Source organism: Nannospalax galili, unplaced genomic scaffold (genome assembly GCF_000622305.1).
Source record: "Nannospalax galili isolate Female #2095 unplaced genomic scaffold, S.galili_v1.0 scaffold286, whole genome shotgun sequence".
NCBI classification, from domain to species: domain Eukaryota; kingdom Metazoa; phylum Chordata; class Mammalia; order Rodentia; family Spalacidae; genus Nannospalax; species Nannospalax galili.
The window spans coordinates 10,997,061-11,019,907 of NW_008359442.1; the positions used below are offsets into that span (position 1 = coordinate 10,997,061).

At 43.1% G+C, this 22,847-nt stretch overlaps 1 long non-coding RNA gene across 1 annotated transcript in view; it reads left to right on the forward strand.

Moving 5' to 3' along the window:
* The window catches only part of LOC115068419, a 39,117-nt gene extending 18,441 nt beyond the window's left edge, over nucleotides 1–20,676 (forward strand). Inside the window, exon 3 of the long non-coding RNA XR_003847765.1 lies at nucleotides 20,523–20,676. This is a non-coding gene — a long non-coding RNA (uncharacterized LOC115068419). The remainder of the gene's footprint in view (nucleotides 1–20,522) is intronic.
* The last annotated feature ends 2,171 nt before the right edge of the window (nucleotides 20,677–22,847 follow it).

Below are 22,847 nucleotides of genomic sequence, written 5' to 3' on the forward strand. Positions count from 1 at the left end.
TATTTAGTTTGTTAGCCCATTTATTGTTTGAAGAATTTAGGGTTTTTTGTGCTTAATTTTGCAGTTCTTTATATACTCTATATATTGATTCTTGTCTGATGTAGCATCGGCAAATTTTTTTTCCCATTCTGTAGCTGTCTCTTCATTCTGGTGACTGCTTCCTTTGCTGTGCAGAAGCTTTTTAATTTCATATATCTGATTTATCAGTTCTTGGGAATATTTCCTGTATTGTCAGGATCCTTTTCAGGAGGTCTTTTCCAATGCCTAAGTCTTGAAGCATTTTATCTATATGTTCCTCTAGCAGTTTGACATTTTCAGATATCACATTAAATGTCTTGATTCATTTTGAATAGATTAAAAATATATTTTCTTTATTATTTTTATTTTACATGAATGAGTGTTATGCCTACATGTATGTAAGTGCACCCATGTAGTGCAATGTCTGCGGAGGTCAGAAGAGGGCATCAGATCCCCTGGAACTGGAGTTACAGATGGTCGTTAGCCACCATGTGGGTGTTGGAAACTGAACCCAGGCCTTCTGCAAGAGCAGCTAAGAGAGCTCTTAACCACTGAGTCATCTCTCCAGCCCCTTGAATAGATTTTTATACAGGAAAAGATAATATCATTGTACAAGTGAATATTCGATTTTCTGTCGTCTACTTGTTGAAGATACAATTTTTTCCAATGTGTGTTTTTGGCAACTTTGTTGAAAATTAGGGAGTTGTAGCTAGATGGGTATGCTTCTGGGTCCTCTATTCTATTCAACTGGCCTATGTGTCTATTTTTGTGCTAATATTATGCTATTTCTGTCATTTAACAAATTCATTGTGCAGGTGTGTATATATATGGGTACACACACATGCAGAGGCCAGAGGACATCAAGCATCCTCCTCTATCACTCTGTTTTATTCCTTCAAGTCAGGTTCTGCTACAGAACTGGAAGGTCACCCTTTTGACTAAGCTGATTGGTCAATGAGTTCTTGGGATCTGCCTGTCTCTGATCCCAATGCTGGGGTTTTAGGCATGTACAGCCATGACCATCTTTTTTATATGGGTTCTGGAGATTCAAACTCAGGTCCTAAGGCTTGCAGAGCAAGCACTCTTACCTGCTGAGCCATCTCCACAGTCTCCCATCTAACAAATTCTTATAAGGAAAATATTCATTGTTAGTGTCTGGGGTCCGAAAAATTCCCTGAATTGACCACTCAGACACTGAGTCTCAGTAAAAAGGAGTGCTTTATTGGAGCCAACTGGTTGGGGACACAGACAGTCTTGGGAGCTGTACTGCAACCCCGAGCAGTGAAAACACAGGGCTTTTAAGCATAAAAAACACAGAGCAGAGGATTTCTATAGCAGGAGATTTCTATAGAAACCATACACAGAATAACCAGGAAAGGATTGGAACAATCTAGGGCTGATTTCCAGAGACTTAACCTATACAGTCATTGGCTAGCTTACCTGGGGCAGAACATTTTTCCTCTTTTGCCCCAGACCATTTCCATAGAAACCATAAACAGTTGTACCAGGAAAGGGTTTGAACAATGGAGGGGATTTCCAGCATCAGGTGGAGGACAGCTTTTTCTCAGAGGATAGGGATGGGGTCTGAGGGACACTCTCCTTCATTCCCCCCTTTTGTTTTTGGAAATCTTTTTTGAATCAAACCATTGATTCACATGTGTCATCTAGGGGGTTATAATGGGCCCTCATTGATTCATATGTGTCATCTAGGGGATAGTACTGGGCCCTCATAACCATCAGTTGTACAGTGGAGACCCTTTGTTTAACAAACTTGACTAGAGCATTAAAGATACAGGATCCAAAGGTTAACAATTCTATAAGGATTAAGAGGGGACCAGCCAGAGCAGTGATGAATCCAGGTGTGCAGTCCATCCCCCTTCACTGCTGTGGGAGTCATCAGGACCACAGTGAATGGTCCTTTCCACCAAGGGGCCAATGTCTCCTTCTGATGTCATTTTATCCAGACAATGTCTCCAGGTCGGTGAGGATGTGGAGTAGCTGGAGGCAGTTCGTGCACGTGTTGGATCCAGGGATGGAGGTGCTCCTGTACAGCCTGTAATGCCCTAATAGACTGGAGGATTTCATGATTAGATATTTCAGCCAACAGGTCTGACTTTAATCTTGGAATCAGGGGAGGGGGTCTTCTGAAAAGAATCTCAAAAGGAGTTATTCCTTGGATATAGGTGGAGTTTCTAACCCTCAGGAGGGCAAAAGGGAGGAGAGTCACCCAGTCTGTGCCAGATTCTAGGGTTAATTTAGTCAAGGTCTCCTTCATGGTCCAATTCATCCTTTCTACCTGTCCTGAACTCTGGGGATGGTATGGGCAATGTAGTTTCCAATTTGTCCCCAGGGCCTTTGTTAAGGCCTGTATGACCTGAGAGATGAATGCTGGTCCATTGTCAGATCCTAACATTAAGGGCACACCAAACCTGGGAATGAGTTCATCCAATAACTTCTTGGAAACTGTGGTTGCTGTCTCCTTCTTGGTGGGAAAGGCTTCTACCCATCCTGAAAAAGCGTCTACAGAAACCGGTAAATATCTATATCCAAACCGGCCCGTTTTACCTCAGTGAACTCTACTTCCCAGTGGACTCCGGGGGCAGTTCCTCTTTCACGTCTTCCTGAGGATTTATCGATTTTCGGGTAGGCATTAGTCATCTGGCATGCTGTGCATCTGGAGGTGATGTCCTGTGTAGTAGCTGTTGAGGAAGGAAACTGGAAGCATCTTGTTAATAACAACCTGATCTTTTTTTTTCCCATGTGAGTTCCTTCATGGAGCTGGTGAACTAGCATCTCCCCAGATGATGGGAGGAGGATGACCTTGCCATCTGAAGTGTGTCTCCATCCTGAGGAGACATACCCATTTGGAATTGTCTGGAAATATTTGTCATCCTCTTCTATGTATGAAGGCTTTTTAGGTAATGTAGGATTTGGCAGGGCTAGAAGAGCAGGCTCAGAAGGGGATTCTGCTATTTCCTTGGCAACTTGATCTGCCTTGTGATTCCCTCGGGCCTCAGGAGTGTTATTCTTTTGGTGTCCTGGGCAGTGAATAACTGCCACTCATTTGGGCATCCATATAACTCTTAACAAGTCAATGATCTCTTGTTTATTTTTGATAGTCTTCCTTCTGATGTCAGGAGGCCTTTTTCTCAATAGATGGCTCCATGTACATGAACAGTGGCAAAAGCATATCTACTGTCAGTGTAAATGTTGACAGTCTTACCCTCTTCCAGTCTTAGGGCCTGAATCAAGGCTATCAGTTCGGCCTTTTGTGCAGAGGTTCTTTTTGGCAGGGCTTCCTCCCATAGGATGTCCTCCTGGGTGACTACTGTCACCCCTGCATACCTGACTCTATCTTTTATGTAACTGCTCCTGTCTGTGTACGTCACTAAGTCAGTGTTCTTCCATGGTATGTCAGTGAGATCAGGTCAGCTTCCCTGGACATGCTGCAGCATTTTGGAGCAATTGTGATGCACAGCTGTCTCAGACTCAGTCTCAGGGAGCAGGGATGCAGGGTTTAAGGCACTGGTCACCGCATATGTCAGGCGGGGCACATCTAGTAAGAGAGACTGGTAATGAGTTAATCTTGCATTCGTGAGTCAGGAATCAGGCAGTTCCCCCAGCACCCCTTCAGTAGCATGAGAGGTGGTCACAATCAGTTGTTGTCCCAAGGTGAGCTTATCAGTGCGTTTGACTAGGACTGCAGTGGCCGCTATGATCTTCAGACAGGCCGGCCATCCAGCTCATATAGAGGCCTGGCCAGCTCTGCAAAACCAGGTATCCATAGGCAACAATATCCAGCTGACCCCAGGAATTCTCTGACTTGCCTCTGACTTTGGGGAAAGGGATGTCCAGGACAGCCTTTTTCCTTGCAGAGGAGAGCCTGTGCATACCTTCTTCCAATTGTTCTCAGGTGGGGTGGACCAGCAGCAGCGACAAACCTGCAGGTGGCCTCCCTCTCCCAGTGGCACCAAGGCAGCAGGCAGGTGGGAGATGCTGGAGGGGGTAGGGCAGTGGCAGTGACTAATACCCCAGGTGTTGAAGTTCCTTCAACAAGTGTTTTGTCCTGCAAAACCTGGCTGACTTTTGACAAATTTGTAGGCCTTTTTGTAGCAGCCTGGAGAGCCACCCCCCATAAGAATCTGGTGATAGAGTCTGAGTGACTTACCTACCTGCAGGGGTGTTGGGATCCCAATCTGGGTGGCAGTGAGGGAAAATTCCTTGATCATCTCAGGATCCTCAATAAATGGGCCACTTTCAGCCAGTACCCATTTCTGGGCCTCAGAGGGGATCCAGGTGCATTCCTCAGTGGTGAAGAGGGTGAGAAGGAGTTGTTGGACATCATCCCAGGTGGGCTAGTAAGAAAAATCGTCTCCAACAACCCAATTAGGGCTTGTGGTTTTTCAGAGAAGGGGAAGGTGTAATTTCCAATTATAAAGATCGCTAGTTGAGAAAGGAGTATAAACAAGAAAACTATGGCCAGAGGCATAGGGTTTTGAGATAAATAGGGTCTCAACCATTTGGGAGGTTTGTCCAAAAAGTAAAAGTAAGCCATGACATAAGGAACCTGATCAGGGTGTCCTGGCCTTCCAAAGATCACAGCCTGAAGAGAAGAAAGCTTGTTAATCTCAAGAACCAGTAGAGGGCCATCTTTCATCAAAGGACAGCCATTCAAGAGAACAGAGGGTCCGGGATTTCCACGAATAAACAGTGTCTCCAGAGATTGCAGCTGCTTTTTTGGGAAATCTTTAAAATGAGAAAGAATTAGGTCAAGGAGAGTATCTTCAGATGAAGGAGTCTGACCCATAATGGAAAAGAAGAGGATTAATCCAAAACAAAGACCAATGAGAACCAACAAAGACTTGACACCAGGACAACACAGAACAAAAGCACTGTGCGTTGGGGAATCGCTGTGCATTCAGTGGTCACTGCGGGAGTGACTAGGGTTGATGCCAAATGCCCGATGCCAATCAGATGGTGGGTTGGGGCGTCCCCCATCCTCCATCTTGGAGAGCAATACTGCATCCAGTTTCTCTCCTTTGATCCCCCAGAAGTCCGGACAATCAGAGCAGAACTCAAAACAGACTCACCATGGGAAGAATCAGAACGGAAGTCTCCAGGCACCAGACAGAGGACAGAAAAAGACAAGAAAACAGACCAAGTGTTTTCAGGGAATCCCAGACGAGCCCCCAAAATGTTCGGGGTCTGAAAAATTCCCTGAATTGACCACTCAGACACTGAGTCTCAGTAAAAAGGAGTGCTTTATTGGAGCCAACCAGTTGGGGACACAGTCTCGGGAGCTGTACTGCGACCCCAAGCAGTGAAAATACAGGGCTTTTAAGCATAAAAACCACAAAAACCACAAAGCAGGGGATTTCTATAGAAACCATACACAGAATAACCAGGAAAGGATTGGAACAATCTAGGGCTGATTTCCAGAGACTTAACCTCTGCAGCCATTGGCTAGCTTACCTGGGGTAGAATGTTTTTCCTCTTTTGCCCCAGACCATTTCCATAGAAACCATAAACAGATGTACCAGGAAAGGGTTTGAACAATGGAGGGGATTTCCAAAGTCCTTTTCTCAGAGGATAGGGAGGGGGTCTGAGGGGGCACTCTCCTTCAGTTAGATTGTAGGGATAGTTACGTATATAAGAAACTTAATCCTTATTATCTATCTTTTAGCTTTCATTTTGTTTTTTTGTTGTTGTTGGTTTTATCTTCTTTTGTCCCAGGCTGGCTTCAACCTTGATATGTAGTCAAGGATGACCTTGAACTTCTGATCCTTCTACCTCCTCCTCTCAAGTGCTAGGATTACAGGCATGTGCCACCTGTGGTTGTATATGATGCTGTGCATCTAACCTAGGCTTTTGTGAATGCTGGGTGAGTACTCTATCACTAGAGCCACATCCCTAACCCAAAGCTTTGACTTTGGTAGGGAACAAAGGCAATCAAATTATCATTGAAATAACCATGCCTCCTGTGGCTATGTATTGTGTAACAAGTTAACTAAAAATTTAGTGGCTTAAGAAAACATCAGCTATCTGTCCCTGAAGTAGGGGTTGACTGGCTCCACTTAGATGCTTCTTGTTCAGGGTCCCTTGTATAGTGTCAGTCAGAAAATGGCTGGGGATAAAGCTGGAGCCATCCCATCCTTTTGTTGATTTTTTTTTAAGGTTTCCCTATAGCCCCAGCTGGCCTGGAATTCACTATGTAGACCAGGCTGGCCTCAGTCTCACAGAGATCCACCTGTCTCTGCCTCCTGAGTACTGGGATTAAAGGTGTGCACCATCACACCTGGTTCATCTCCTTTTTTGCCTGGAGCTTCCTTACCCCCACAGACTACCAGTGGGGTCTGTCATCCAAAACATCTATAATCTAACCTTCCTATGCTATCTGCCCTTCCTATTTCACAGAAATGAGAAACTGAAGAAAACCAGGCATGACATTGGAATGACTTTGCCTTGGAAGTCACAGTGTTTTACCCTTCTCATACTCTGTTGGTCAAGGCAGTCACAAAGGTTTACCTAGCTTTAGAAAGAGGGACCAGGAGAGGAGAAATGACTTGTCTAAAATCACACATCCGAAAGCTGTCTGGGTAGGGACAAGATCTCCTGGTCCTCCAGTGGGTACAAAGAGCAATGACTTCTCAATGGTCCTGCTAGCTCTGCCAGCTCTGGGTTAAACAGAATCCATGTCACTGTCTGAAGCTCTGGGGGAAACAGCTCTGTTCCATGGGCCAGCAGCACACAGTTCACTAGGATGCAATACTTCAGCTTTCTTGCCTTCTGCCTGCCTTTTCTATCTAGCCTCTGGACTCTGCTGGGTTCTGAGAGCTGCTCTGGGCCTGTAATATGTGGGACTGTATTTGTTGCCTTCCTAGAGGAAGATGTTGAGTTAGTACCTCTCTCCCTACAGGTACACTTTTGCTCTTTGAACCGTAAGAGGGGTAGCTAGATGTGGAGTGATGGGTATAGTGACGGATGATACCTTTGATAATGGCTAAGTTACTGAGAACTTATCATGTGCCAGGATACACACAAACACACACATATACATATTCCCCACAGAAATGCTGTTAGACAGGCATATTATTACTTTTTACTGTTGTTTTGTTTTTGAGGCAAGGTCTTCTTACATAGCCTAGACTGGCCTAGAACTCCTGATCCTCTTACCTTAGCCTATTGAGTCCTGGAATTGTAGGCATGCATCATCACATCCAACTGTATTGTTACTTTTATTCCCATTTCACAGGTGAGGTGACGAAACTGAGTCACAGAGACTCAGTTGCTTATTCACCAAGATCAGACAGAAAGTGTCAGAGGCAGAATTCAAACTCAGGACTCTGTGCCATGCTTTTGATCAGCATGCCCTTCCTCCCTACACCTACCCCCAGCAAGAAATAATTAAATTCTTCCTCACAAGATTGCAGAAAACACAAAAATTGGCCACTGGTACCTGTAATGGTTCAGGCTGCCTTGCCTGAGCTTAGAGTCTTCTCAGGGGCACCTGCCTTATGTCAGTTGCTCCAAGGCCTGGTGCTCCCCTTCTCCCAGCCTCACCCTCCAGATCTCTGGAATCCTTATTAGCAGTATCTGCCATAAGGTTTTCAAGGAGACCACATGGGTTCCAACTTAGGGTAATTTAAATGGTTTATTGCTTCATAAATAGTGCTCTGCAAGGACGCTGCAGGCCATGGTGAGTGACATGCTCTGTGTCTATATTTTCAGTTTGGATTTATCTCTCCTGACTGTGGGCACTTCCTTATTCTGGGCAGACTGACCTTTGCGGGGACAGTTGATGTGCTGGGCTGGCAGAATGCCCTCCTGCCTTCCCTAACCTGCGTCTGGGCAGGAGGAACATGCTGCTGTTTGTTAGTTAGAGTGCACAGTGTTTCCCCAAGTGGAGGAACATTCAGGGATGGTGAAAGGAGAGATTAGGAGATCGGGAATCCTTGTGCCACCTTTCTAAGGGCCCTCTGCTGGGGCATCACCCGAGACAACAGCAACAGCTATGTGTGTTATGTCTACCGTACAGACCAGAAATGAGAAAGCAGAACTAGAGGCTGAGCCTGAAGCTGACTGCCCCTGGATATGCGGCTGATCAGTGTCAGGTCCTGAGAGGGGATAGAATCCACGGAATGTGGTTCAAAGTAGACCTCACAGGGAGTGGCGGCAGGGTCAAGGGAACCAATCAACCTCCAGAGACTAGAAATAGCCAGAAACTCTTACCTTCCCCTAACAGGTCAATGAGGAGAAAGATGTGACTAGATACAGGGGTGAAAATGAGACCAAAGCAGGTGGCTCTAAAGGCCCATAGGGACATGGCCACTTCCGGAACCAAACTCCAAAGAAAAGAGGAAATAGAAAAAATGCCCCCAAACTTCTCTTTACTTCTGTTCTTCCAAATCCGCTAGCCTTCCCACTGGAGGACCCAACCAGAAGCCAGAAGCAAGGGAAACCCCAGGTGATGTGTAGTTCAAGAGACCTGGGTACAGAGCACAGGCAAGGAAGACAGAGTAGGAACAAACGGGTGTGTAACCAGATAAACAGTGGAGTTGTGTGTTAATACTCTGAGCTGCTAAGAACCTGTGTACTTAGCTGAGATTCTTCCAAGCTGAGATCTGTGCTAACCTGAAACACTCTCAACAGAGGCTTAAGTCTTCTCAGGGATGGAGACACTAACCTGCTACCTGCTTATCAGTTTGAATGGTCCCTTTCTTGCTCCTTTTCTTATCCATGCTCCAGGGGGAATCTCTCCCAGAGAATAGAATTGCCCAGGTCCAGGCTTTCTGTTTGGGCTTACTTGATCCCACCATGGGTCCTGGAGAAAGGCCCTTCAGGTTCTGACCAGCCATCTCCCCTCCACACACTCCACTCCACCAATCTGGGATTTCCACCCAAGCCTGGTGTTGTTCTCTGAAGTCTAACTGCCTTCCATGAGTAGCCAGTCACTAGTAAAATTTCTGCTGCCCTGCTGCTGTCCTGGGGCAGGGACTGAGAGTGCTCTGCTCATCCAGACCTGAAAGAAGCTTTAAAGGTGCTGATTGAACAAGTGTCACCTCAGATCCAAAGTGAGCTGAGATGGAGCCATGAGAGGTGGTTAGCTGAAAAGTCTTAGAATGCTGAAAAGCTGCCCCTGAGGGAGGCTGAAAAACACTTCCTGTGCAAGAGGGACAGAGTCACATCTTTCAATATAACCAATGTAACAAGTCATTGGCTAGAAACCTGGGAATTCCAGGAAGGGTCCCCATATGCCTGTCAGTGTCTTCATTTTCCACCTACACACTTTCATCTGAGTACATCTGCTCACCTCTCTCTCCAGCAGTGTCTGCCCTAGGGGACTAGTTTCTAGTCAGGAATTAACTTCAAAACATTATTCTTAGCTGTGTGTGGTGGCACATGCCTTCAATCATAGCACTGAGGAGGCAGAGAGACAGGCAGATGTCTGTGAGTTTGAGACCAGCATGGTCTACATAGTGAATTCCAGGCCAGGTGGGTCTATAGGGAGACCCTGTTTCAAAAAACAAATAAAAAACCAAAAACATCATTCTTTGGGGGTGGTGGACTTCTAAGTGTTCTAGTCAACTAGAATTCCTTTTTCTTCTATGTTTTTGAGACAAGGTCTTGCTATGTTGTCTAGATTGGTCTCAGTCTCACGATCCTCCCACTTTAGCCTCCTGACTCTTAGGATAACAGGTGTGTGCTACCACATCAGGCCAGACTTAAATTCTTGACTTCTCACCTGCTTCCCTTTATCTGCTCACCTAGGTGCTGATCACTGTGCATTTATCTGATTTGCACTTCAATCACCATCTTTGCACATGATGATGGTGGTGGTGATAGTGATGGAGGTGATGGTGGTAGTTGTGATGGCCAACACTGACCATTTTTAGCTACTGTTCTAAGTACTTTACAAATATGAGATATTTTGTCTTAGCACTATTACTGTCCTCATTTTACAGATGGAAAAAGCAAGGCTTAGAGAGATTGCATGGTTTGGTCAGGTCACACAGCGAGTAGGTCATGGCACCTGAATCCAAACCTAGTGAAGCCCCAAATGTCTCATTCTAGCCATAACCTTCTGTTGCCTGTTGATGACAAGAGGTTTTCTTTTATCAGTTTTCAAAAAGGCTTTATTAAATTATAATCAGCATACAATTAACTACACACATTTAAAGAACACAATTTAATGGGTTCTGACATTTGTATACACCCAGGAAACCATTGCTACAATCAAGATAATGAATGTGTCCGTCATTCTCAAAGGCTTCCTTGTGTCTTTTGTAATCCATCCCTCACTCCCTGCCCCACCCTGTTCCTATGCAACCAATTGTCTGCTTTCTTATGCTATAGATTAATTTGCATTTTTAGAGTTTTATATATGGAAACAGACAGCATATGTTCTTTTTCTTTTTTCTTTCACTCAGCATCATTTAAAAATATTTTTAATTTATTATTTTTATTTTACGTGTATGAGTGTATTGCCTGCATGTATGTGAGTGCACCTGTGTGGTACAATGCCACAGAGGTCAGAAGAGGGCCTTGGATTCCCCTGGAGCTAGAGTTAAGGACGGTCTGTAGCTTCTGTGTGAGTGCTGGGAATCGAACCCGGGTCCTCTGCAAGAGCAATCAGTGCTCTTAACCACCGAGCCATCTCTCCAGCCCCTCAGCATAATTATTTTGAGGTTCATCCTTGTTCCTAGCTTAGTCCCTTCTACTGCTGAGTAGTATCCCATTATATAGCTATACTAAATAAATATGCTTATCCTTTCACTTCTTGGTGAACATTTGAATTATTTGTAATATTTAGCTCTTAGAAATAAGTTTGTTATGAACTTTATAGTACAAGTCTTTGGCAGACACCTGTGTTCCTTTCTTTGTGTGGAGAGAAAGTCTGGATCATATGGCAGCTATGTATTTAACTTTGTGAAAAGTGGCCAAACTATTTTCCATAGTGTTTGTGTCCTTCTAGATCCCACCCATAGTGCATGAGGCCTCCACGTCTACTAACGTCTACTTCTTCAAATCTTTGGCATAATCTTTCATTTTAACCGTTTTGATAGATATGCAGTAGTTCCTCATTAACTTTCAAATTTGTATTTTCCTAATGACTAGTTATGTAAAGATCTTTTCGTTTATTTGCCATCTTTAAACATTTCATGACATGTTTGCTGAAACCTTTGGCCTGCTTTTTAGAAACTGGGTTATTTTTCTTTATTTTTAAAATTGTATTCTTACTTATAATAGTGGTAGTGGTGGTGGTGATGATGATGATGATGATGTGTGTGTATATATGAAGGTTAGAGGATAATTTTGAGAGTCAGTTGTCTCCAAGTTGTTAGGTGTTCCTTGCAAGTGCTTTTACTTGCTGAGCCATCTCACTGGCCCCGAATAAGGTTATTTTTCTCATTACTGAGTTGCAAGAATTCTGTGTATTCTAGAATGAGTCTTTGGTCAGATATGTCCTTTGTCCATTTTGTTTTTGTGTTTCATTTTTGTGTCTTTTGAAGAACAAAATTTTGTTTTTGAATAATGGTCTTGCTATATAGCCCTGACTGGCATAAAGCTCTATAGACCAGACTGGCCTCAGACTTGCAGAGATTCTCATGCCTCTGCCTCCCATGCTGAAATTACAAACATGAGCCACCACACTTGGCAAAATTTACAATTTTTATGAAGTCTAATATGTTGATTCCTTTTTAGTGGGGTTCATGGTCATGCTTGTTTTTCTTGGCAAATACCAGAACAGAAGATAGTCTCTGTTACTTTTCTTCTTTTTTTAATAGTTTGAGTTTATATTTGCCAATGCATAAAGATGTAGCGCTGAATGGCATATAGTTCTATCACCAAGCAAAAATTCATTGAATTTTTTTCTATGAAACTCACGTGAGCAAACAACAATTTTTAAAACTGAATATTCTAACACAATACAACAAAAGTATGCTAATCTGATACATGCTAAGGAATGGTGGTAATGTTTCTGTAAGTCAAAGTGTTTGCAGTATATGGTAAAAAACCTTGCATTTTGGGACTGGAGAGCTGGCTCAGGGGTTAAGAGCACTGACTGCTTTTGCAGAGGACCTGGGTTCAATTCCCAGCACCCACATGGCGGCTGCGAGCCGTCCTTAACTCCAGTTCCAGGGGAATCCGAAGCCCTCTTCTGACCTCCGCGGCATTGCATGACCTGGGTGCACTCACATACATGCAGGCAATACACTCATACATATAAAATAAAAATATTTTTTAAAAACCTTGCATTTCATAAAATGTTCTAGTCTTGAATGCTAGCAGATATGTTTCAGGTAGCATTCAGCAGTGCTGAACAGTATGAAATGCACACGTTGTATGTTCAAAACCAAGGCTGTAGTGCAGCCTTGTGATGCAATGTGGGTGAGCACTGCTAGAAACATGTTGGAGTCATTACATATTTGATTGTTGAATTAATTTTTGATCATTGCATAAAACCCTTTACTGTTGTCGTTTCTTCATGACTCCACATCTGTTACATGACTCCAAATGAGGTTATGACTCACCATTTAAGAAGCTATGCTCTAGAGCAGGTCTGCCCATCACAACCTTTTTGTTTTTAGTTTGCGAACTTCATTTTATTCATAGTTTGTGTATGTGGTTTTGACTTGTTCACAACTCACGTACATACAGACAGTTAAAACTGGCTATCACTTAGATAATTGGAAGCCTCTGGTAGAACAGTCTTTGTGAAAACATTGTAAAACAGAATACACAGTAATAATCCATGAAAGCAATGGTTGCAAACATTCATGTTTCTAAAAAAATAGAACTTTACATATATATTATATATAAATATATTTTATATATTTTTTAATAATTTATTGAGAATTTCATATGTGCACATAAGGTGTTTTGATCAAATCCATGCCAACTCCCTCCCCTCCAACTCCTTCCATATCTCCCCATCACTTTTTTCTGATAATTTCATATACTCTTTCTTCTTCTTTGATTTATTTATTTTTTTATGGGGCTTTTGGCTACTCTTAACATTGCCACCTTTGAAGAAATAGCCCTAAAATCTTTTAAGGATTAGATAAAAGCTCCCAAATACTTCTGACATTTTTGGCCTTTGGAACAGACTATGTTGTTAAGAGGCCCAAGGACATTGTGACTTTTAGCAAGAAACTGGCTACTTTTCTTTGGGGTCTTTTTACACTAACTGCCTAGCCAATTCCTAACTCCTATTCTTATCACACCATCCTCTGAAGAGGTTACCCAGCTTGCAGATAGGGACTCAGGACGCAGACTGCTCTGGCTTCATCCATGCACAGGGATTCAGGGTGAGGCAATTGGGATATCCCTTCAGTGGGTCTATCTAAAAGACTCCCAAATTGCATAACTCTTATCTGTAGGGGGAAAAGAAAGTCCTTGACTGGTGAATAGGAGATGTGAAGGAGAAGTAAAGGCAAGAGTAATTAACATTACAAGTTCTAGACAAGGAACTAGAAAAAAGTCAAAACAGGGAAATTTTCAAATGTTCATATGAAAGTCCATTGGAATTTCTTGACAAGGGGGCTTCCAAAAGCATTCCTCTATTGGGTTCCTCTTAATTTTTTTGTTTGTTTGTTTGCCAAGGCTGGACTCGAGAGTGATAAATTCAAGATTTGCTTTCAGACATTTTAATAGCTGTTGGAGTGGTTAGAATCAGTGTCAGTTCCCTTTCAAAGACTGATGGAGGAGAAAACAAATTTATCCATCATTTTAGAACGATAATGGGTTGTCTCCCTTAGCTACAGGTGGGCACTACAGTATTGGAGACTAAGATTTGAAGTCTTACATCTGAGCAGCGCTTTCTGATAAGGAACAAAATCATCAATGAGAAATAATTGTCTAACTTTTTTTTTATAGATTAAGCCTAATATCTGGGAAGTGTAATCCCTTGAACTCTTAAAGAAATATACTGATGACTTTACTCTTTGGTTATACTTTCCTTTTGGATGTTAAAGACCATACAGTTGGCCCAAATCAATTTATTTTTACACTTAAGGTCAATTAAGGATCCGTTCCTCAGGGGTCACATGGGCTTGGGAGGAGCCCCTGGCTCCTTTCTTTTAACAGTTCCATCTATGTGAAGATAAGTCTAAGGTTCTGTTCGACCATGTCTGGCTTCACTTAGAAGCGTGAATGAGATGTTCCTCTAAGTTGACCCTTCTCTTTGTAGACTGGACACTGGTTCAAGTCCATCTCGTGGGGTCTCCATGGCCTCCCTGAACAAGAGGACGGGTGACTCACTACAATTACAGGCCATTTTGAGAGATGTTCCATAGTCCTCTTGGAACTTAGTTGACCTTGGAGGGCAAGGGGCAAAAACTGTCCTTTAATTCCCTCTGACCAGATTAGTATAGGCCTCAAAGTATGGCTGTTAAATATCCAATAAGGCTAGTTCCACCAGTCTGGTACTTTCAATTACCATGTTCTATGCAGACAAAGCTTGGGTAAAAAAACAAATATTGTCAGATAAACCATGACTAGATATATATTTTGTTCCTTAAACTAGTTGACTAAACTATGACATTATAAATTTTTTTTTAGTCTTTTTTTTTTTTTTTTTTAGTGTTTCTGAGACAGGGTCTCCCTGTAATCCCAGATGACCTGGAACTCTGTAAATAGACCGGATTGGCCTTGACCTCGCAGAGATCTGCCTGCCTCTCTGCCTCCCAAGTGCTAGCGTGTGCCACCACACCCGGCGACCTTATAAATTTTAAGATTATGTGCATATTATTTTTGTCTCATCCTTTATATATCATAACAAACCTACACAGACCTTCATCAGTTGCTTAGGCTTTCTCATTTTTTCTATTTTGGAAAATATCTCGATTCCCATAACTTTTTACTATCTTTTACATTCTCATTTTCTTTCTTTTTCTTTTCTTTTTTAATAATTATGAGACACAATAGCATTAACAAATAAATTTTCTATCTGTTGTGAGACTTCTTTTCCTGGGGATCTAAGCAAGGCTTATTCCTTTTCAAGGTTCTAGGTGTCAAGCCTGTTTGATTAAAGTTTTACTGGGAAGCCAATGAATTTACTGAGCTTACTTACCAAGGTAACTGAGGGGTTGCTGAGGTGTATGTATGACCTGAGGATATGCACACTGGAAAGCCTTTACCCAGCCAGCATGGGTCATGCCGTCTCTTCCTAGCCTTCCCCAGATTGTGTACTTTAGCCCTCCTCAAATCCAGGAGACCATGTGTGATTATTGACTGGGAAGAGTGGCTGGATACTACAGTGAAGGTCCAATGACCCTGCTTGGCCCTCCTTTTATGAATGAGCACAACTGTCAACAAGCCCAATTGTGACAATGTTTAGCGATCAGGCACAGTCATGATGATGGTAGTTATTTCATGTAGAAGAGACTGCTGTATAGCATCATCTTATTAAAAGAATATGGAATTTAAAAGGATTTGGTTCTAGGATCCACATATAAGGGAGAACATACGTCGTTTGTTTTTCTGAGTCTGTATTACTTCACTTAGTATAACAGTTTCTAGATCCATCCATTTACCTGCAAATTTCATTATTTCATCTTTCTTTGCTGCTGGATAGAACTCCATTGTGTAAATATACCACATTTTTGTTAACCACTTGTCAGTTGAGGGGCACTTAGGTTGCTTCCATCTCTTAGCTATTGTGAAAAGAGCAGCAACAAACATGGTTGTACAAGTGTTCTGTTTCTTTTTGTTGTGGAAAAATAAATATAAAATGAAAATTTCTATCTGAACGGCTTGCATTCTTTGAAAGATTTTTTGCTAACTCCAAGAAGGCTAAGATTTTCTCTTATGCTCTTCAAGTCTTCATAGTTTTAGAGCTTTAGCTCTTACAGATCAATTTCAAATTAGTTCTTCCATGTAGGTTGTGGTTCATTTTCACATATGGTTAAGTGCTCATTCTGTTTGTTGACACACTCCCCCCTTTTTTTGGCTTGCATTGACACCTTGATCAATAGGCATTGACTGCCTGTTGCTTATTTTCTGAGTTTGCTTTCTGCCTCGGCCTTCTGATTTCCACATATTGTCTTCCTGAACAGATTCCTTCCCCATCACTCTACAGACTTAGTTCTTGGCTGTCCCTCCTCGCCAGCAGATATGTTTCTGGTAGTGTATTCCAGGTTTTAAATTTTGTTTTGCTTTGTTCTGTTTTTGTTTTGTTTTATTTTATTTATTTATTTTTTGTTTTGAGACAGGGTCTTCCAAGGTAGCCAATGCTGGCCTGGTACTCAGAATGTGGTCCAGGTTGGCTTCAAACTCTGCATCCTCCTGCTTCTACTTCCTGAATGCTGGGATAACAAGCATGCATCAGCATGCCTGGCTTATGCTCCAGATTTTACCGAATCTCCTGTCTATCCCTTAGACTGCATTCACCCTTGCTCCAGCCTTCCTTGTCTAGGCTCTGTGCCCAGCACCTGAGCCCTGCTGCAGTCTACAGTCTGTTGCCATCAGAGAACCCTGGAGGGAGAGAGCTGCATATGGGTTGTGCTCAGCCTGGGGAGCTCTGGCACAGCAGCCTTTCCCAGCCAGTTACTCAGGAAACCCTGACCTTAGAGACCAGAGACCCAGCCCTTACAGCAGAGGCATGGCTTCCAGACCTCACTGCTCACTGTGAGCAGCCCAGTTGTGAACCTCATTACATCTAGAAATGAGATTTGGCAGAAAGCATATTGACAAATGATAAAGCTGAACAAAGACCATGCACAGCCTTGTAGACCAGTATTCTCCAACATGGAGAGAAAAACTTAAAGTATACCTATTCAGGGATAGCACTACAAAGTCAATGTATCCTGTGTGAGTTAGAAAGACAAAAGGACCACACAGGGTGCTCTCTGCTTAATCAACCGTTATGAATAATGAAGACAGCCTGGGAGAAGCCTTGGAGTGACTTCCTTACATCATTTAGTTTCTCTCCCAGTCTGGAAGTGGGCTGTTGCCCCTGAGTATTGCTCACATGGGTTAACATCCCTCTGTATTCACCAAAGTGGATGAAGAGAATACCAATCTTAGCAAGAACTGTAGCTTACACCCAAGTTGATTGTGTGTCAACCTTAAAGCAGCCTTCAGGAAGAGAGGCTCTTCTAGAAGATTTATTTTGAATTCAGCTGAAAGAAGGTATAGAACAGATTGCCATCAAAGGAGAGGCTTCATTGTATTTTGCATGAGGAAGGAAGAAGTCTTAGAGTCAGTACATGTTCCAGGGAGCACTTGAGAAATCCTAGCACAAATATTCCTCCATTCTCAAAAGATTCTGAGAAAACCTACTGTCTTGCTTGGGCACTGGGGTCTGGGTTTTTCTAGCCACCAGCCAAAAGTAGGAGCTTGCCTTTTTGAGCCAACAGACCTAGTTTAGGAGGTAGACAGGCATGAGGTCACAGAATTGTGCTTTGGGATGGTTCTGCCTGGTTCATTCAAGGAAGACCTAATTATCATCAAGCTCTAACCAAAGCTCTTACCACCTATATGGGAAGCCATGCAGCCACTTTCCTGGAAATGTATGCTGTCTATTTCTCTTGAAAGCTCTGTCAAATAGACAAAGAATACTTGGATGTAATGGATGAAAAAATGCAAGGAAGGAATGGGGCATGGATGAGCATCATCATAACTAACCAGACACTCTGCCATGGGTTGTGTTCCAGAAGAAAGCATGAGCTCAGACTCATTCTCAGGAATAGGAGTAAATCAAAGAGGCTTATGCTGGAGCTTGCCCCTGACATTTCCAGACTCCAGGGACTTTCTTCTTTTCATAGGCTGTCACTTTCCTGACAATAAAATGCTGTAGCACCAGCAGGGAGAAATAACCTCCAGTGCTCTGAGAGGTAATGAGGGAGAGAAGTCTAATGGAAAGGCTGCTCATGTTAAAAGAATTCTTCATCTCCCCCTCCTCCTCCCCTCCTCCCCCCTCCTCCTTCTCCTCCTCTTCCTCCTCCTCTTTTTCCTCTTCCCTCTCCCTATAGCCCCAGTTGGTCTGGTACTCTCTATGTAGACCAGGCTGACCTTGAATTCACAGAAATCCACCTGCCCCTGCCTCCCGAGTGCTGGGATTAAAGGCCTGAACCACCATGCTCAGCCTGTTAAAAGAATTCTTATTAAAAAGAAAGCATCTTAGGCTGGCATGGTGGCACATACCTTTAGTCCCAGCAGAGGCAGGCTGATCTCTGTGAGTTTGAGGCTAGCCTGGTCTACATAGTGAGTTCCAGGCTAGTTGGGGCTACATAGTGAGTGAGGCCCTATCGCAAACAAACAAATAAACAAACAAAATAAATAAGAATGAAATAAAGCATCTTTTTTTTTTTTTGACAAGGTCTTACTATGTAGCCCTGACTAGCCTGGAATTCATGATCCTCCTGTTTCAGCCTCACAACTTCAGGGATTACACGTATGCACCATCTACCCTCATCTATAAAAATAAAACATTTAGGCTGAGAAGACAGCTCAGTAGGTAAAGTAATCATGAGGACATGAGATCAATTCCTAACACTCAAAAAGCCAGGCACAGTGGTGTGCATTGTAATCCCAGTGCTGGGGAGGTGGAAACAGCAGGATTCTTGAGGCTTGCTGGCCAACCAACCTAGCCAAATTGACTTTGACATCTGGTCTCCACACATGCACGCACACACTCACACACACACACACACAAACACAAACACACATATGCATACACATACACACTAAATAATCTTTTTTTCTTTTTTTAAAAAACATCTTATTTATTATGTTTATTTTAAGTGTATTAGTGTATTGCCCGCATGTGTGTAAGGCACCCATGTTGTACGATGCCCACAGAGGTCAGAAGAGGGTGTCAGATCCTTTATGGACGGTCGTTAGCTGCCATGTGGGTGTTGGGAATTGAACCCAGGTCCTCTGCAAGAGCAGACAGTGCTCTTAACCGCTGAGCCATCTCTCCAGCCCAATAAGTAAATAATCTTGGGGCTGGGGATTTAGCTCAGTGGTAGAGTGCTTGCCTAGCAAGCACAAGGCCCTGGGTTCAGTCCTCAGGTCCGAAAAAAAAAAAAAGACAAAATAAATAATCTTAAGACAAGCTAAGTCTCAGTCTGGAGGCAGGGTAAGCCAAGGTCTTGTGGTCTGAAAATCAAATGGTGTTATTGGGAAGAGCAATTCTTTGAAGTTAGATATATCTAGATATAAATCCTAGCCCTAATCTTATTATGTGAGAGAGTTTGAAGAATCACTTAACTGTTTCTTTCCTTCTTTTTCTATAAAATGGGATACCTGTCTTATGGGCTATTATAAAGATTATTATCTTTTAGAAGTAGTAGCTACCTTTTATTTTATTATTTTTAAATTTTTTTATTTTTGGTCTTTCTTTTGAGACAGGGTCTCCCTGTAGCCCCAGCTGGCCTGGAACTCATGATGTAGACCAGGTTGGCCTTGAACTCACGGAGATCTGCCTGCCTCTGCCTCTTGAGTGCTGGGATTAAAGGCATGTGCCACTATGCCCAGCTAAATCATAGCATTTTGAATTGAGGTTGTTTGATATTTGGGGTTTTCACTATCTACCTCAGACTGCCTTGGGACTTGCTATGTAGTTCGGGCTGGTCTCCAGATCTCAATTCCTGCCTTAGCCTCTTGAGTGCTGAGATTACAGGTTTGGACAATCATACCTAGTTTAAACTTAATATTTGTTATGTGCTAGATACAGTGCTAAATACTCTATATGCATTGAATCATTTTAATCTGAACTCACTTGTTGAATGGTGTAATATTTGCAAATTTGCCTGGTTCAAGGTAAAATATACAGTGAGTACTCAGTAAATGGTAGTTGGCGTTATCATAATATCTCATAGTCATACAAAAGGGTCTCTTTCTTCTCTTGCGCCCTACCTTTCCTGTCAAAACCAATAATCTCTGGACTATATAGACTTTGGCATGAGTCTCAAAGTGCCAATGAGTGATAACCCAACCAAACCTGAGAGCGGCTGTTGATGTGGAAGGAAGCAAGGAAGGGTGAAAGGCAGAGAACACTGAAGATGAACTTGGCTAGCCCTGCCTGTCACATGGCTCTGCAACAGAAGTGGGGAGGTGCCTAGTGAGGTTTTATGGGTCAACTGGAGACTTTCTGTGTATTTGCTTTCTTAGGTCTGGTTGAGTGGTCATGGTGAGATCATGAGAAACCAGGGAAATTCTATTTCTGCAGCAATAAATTTGAGGAGCACCTGAGGTCAGGAAAAAGGAAGTCTTTGGTCCCAAGGGAACCTCTGTGTGTGGGTTGCTGGTGAGCAAAACCTGTCTCCTAGAGTTCTCTGGCCACTTCAACTCCCATCCTTCTACCTTGAGGGACAGTGGATGGGGGACCCTAAAGCCTTATGGTACTATACAGTCTAGGTATCTTGACACCTTCAAATGAGTTTATAGCTGGGACAGCCTGTCCTTCAGACACTTGCCTCAGACCCTCAAATAAGCTGAGCTTCTTATAAAAATATCCTGGTTTTCTGTTTTCATAACTTCTACTGTGCTTTTTCCAGGAAGCCGACACCTTCAAGGGCAATTAATAGAAAGTCTGTGGTGATCTCTACAGCAAGAAATACTGAGGCAACGTGAAGTCTTTCCAAGAAAGGGTTCTGGGGAATTTATGTAATGTGTCTCCAAAGATCTTACTTCAAAACCAAACAAGCAAAATAAAACTCTTCCCTAGCAGTGCCACTTTCTGCAAGAACCTGAATTTTCACAAAAGTTACAGCCTTTGGGCTTGCATCATTTTGGGAAGATGCATTTGTATGTTTAAAAATTGTGTATGTGATTTTTAAAGTTATAACTTTTTGTGTATATATACACGTGTGTGTGTGTGTGTGTGTGTGTGTGTGTGTGTGTGTGTGTGTGTTTCAGTACTGAGGATTGAACTCAAGGCCCCACACATGGTGGGCAAGTGCTCTACCACAAAGCTATATTTCCAGCCCTATTTTTGCATATATCTTGACAGCCTTTGCGCTTCACTTTTAGAAACAAGTATTTTAAACAGTGAATCTGATGCCTGGCATGGTGGTGCATGCTTTTATATGCCAGCACTCAGGAGGCAGAGGCAGAAGAATCTCTGTGAGATCAAGGTTAGCCTGGTCTACATAGTAAGTTCCGGGCCAGCTGGGGCTACAGGGAAACCCTGGATCAAAAAACAAAAACAGACAAACAAAAAAAGAGGCTGGAGAGATGGCTTAGTGGTTAAGAGCACTGGCTGCTCTTACAGAGGACCCAGGTTTGGTTCCCAGCAACCACAGAGTGGCTAACAACCATCTGTAACTCCAGTTTCAGGGGACTCCAGTGCTCTCTTCTGACCTCTGAGGGCATTCCACCACACAGGTACACAATACACATAAAATAAAAATAATAAAATATTTTTTAAAAAACAAAACAAGTGGGGCTGGAGAGATGGTTCAGCGGTTAAGAACACTGGTTGTTCTTGCAGAAGACCCAGGTTCAAATCTCAGCACCCATATGGCAGCTAACAACTGTCTGTAACTCCAGTCCCAGGGGATCTGACAGCCTCTTCTGACCTCCGTGGGCATTGCACGACAAGGGTGCACTTACCTACATGCAAGCAATACACACATACACATAAAATTAAAAAAATATTTTTTTTAAGTTCAAAAAAAAAAAAAAAAGTGAATCTGGTTCTCAAGGATACAACCACTGCAGCAAAGAAACAGGGCAGACTCCTCGAGTGCTGAAAGCATCTACCCAACATTGGGCCTGCATGTCAGGGGAGACAGTGATGAGAGGGGTACTACCCTAATCATATTTGATTGCTTATTCATTCATTTCTTCACCAGTTCCTAACTGAGCACCTATTTTGTGTCATCTACTCTGCTGGGATATAGCAGTGAATAAAACAGACAGAATTCCTACCTCGTAGCACTTACTTCCTAGTGGGGGAACAGTATGGACAATGTAAACACACACATATGTATGTGGCTGGAGCTGGAGGGTCAAGTGGAGAGCATCAGGTCAGTGATAGAACCAGACCCTCCTGTGAGCTTTGAAGGTCATAATCAGGGCCTTGGCATTTACTCTGAGTCAGGTAGGGGAGGCACTGGGAGGGTGTGAGATGAGGAGGGACATGGTCCAGCCCACATGGTAGCAGGTTTCCCTTGCTGCTGGGTGGGATGGATTCAACACACAGGTAGAAGCAGGAACTGCAGAGAGCAGGCTGCTGCAATAGTCTAGACCAAGTGTGATGGTGACTGGGATCAAGACAGTGCGTGTGTGTGTGTGTGTGTGTGTGTGTGTGTGTGTGTGTGTGTGTGTGTGTGTGTGTATGGAGGGTGATAGGGAGTGCTGTGTCAGTTCTTGGCTTGCTTTAAAGGTGGTGCTGGTAACATTTGCTGACAGACAAGGGTATACTTCTTCCAGGTCCCAGTGTGGTATGAGCTGTTAGTGTGTTTTTTTCTCTGAGAGCCAATATAGGAACTCCAAGTTTGGGGCATTAAGAATCAAGCCCAAATCACACAAGGTTACAAATGGCATTTTTCTGGAAGGATGTACAATACCTCACAGACAAGAAGGAAGAGCTTAGAAGCAGGTTCTGAAAGGATGCACTTGGGGTCTTGGTACCACATAAGCCGTACTTCCACTAAAGTCCACTCCCAGAACAAACAGCTGCAGACCATCACCTCTGGAGCAGTCTCAGTGACAGAAGGTGAGACCTACTATGGGCCTATATCACTGATCATGGAATCACCAGATAGAGGGGTGCTTCACCCAAGCCAAACTGGGTGCTGGGATTAAAGAAAGGGTGCAAATGAACATTAGACAAGCGAAGTCCACAAATGCTTAATCACAATTCCAGCCCAGAGTTT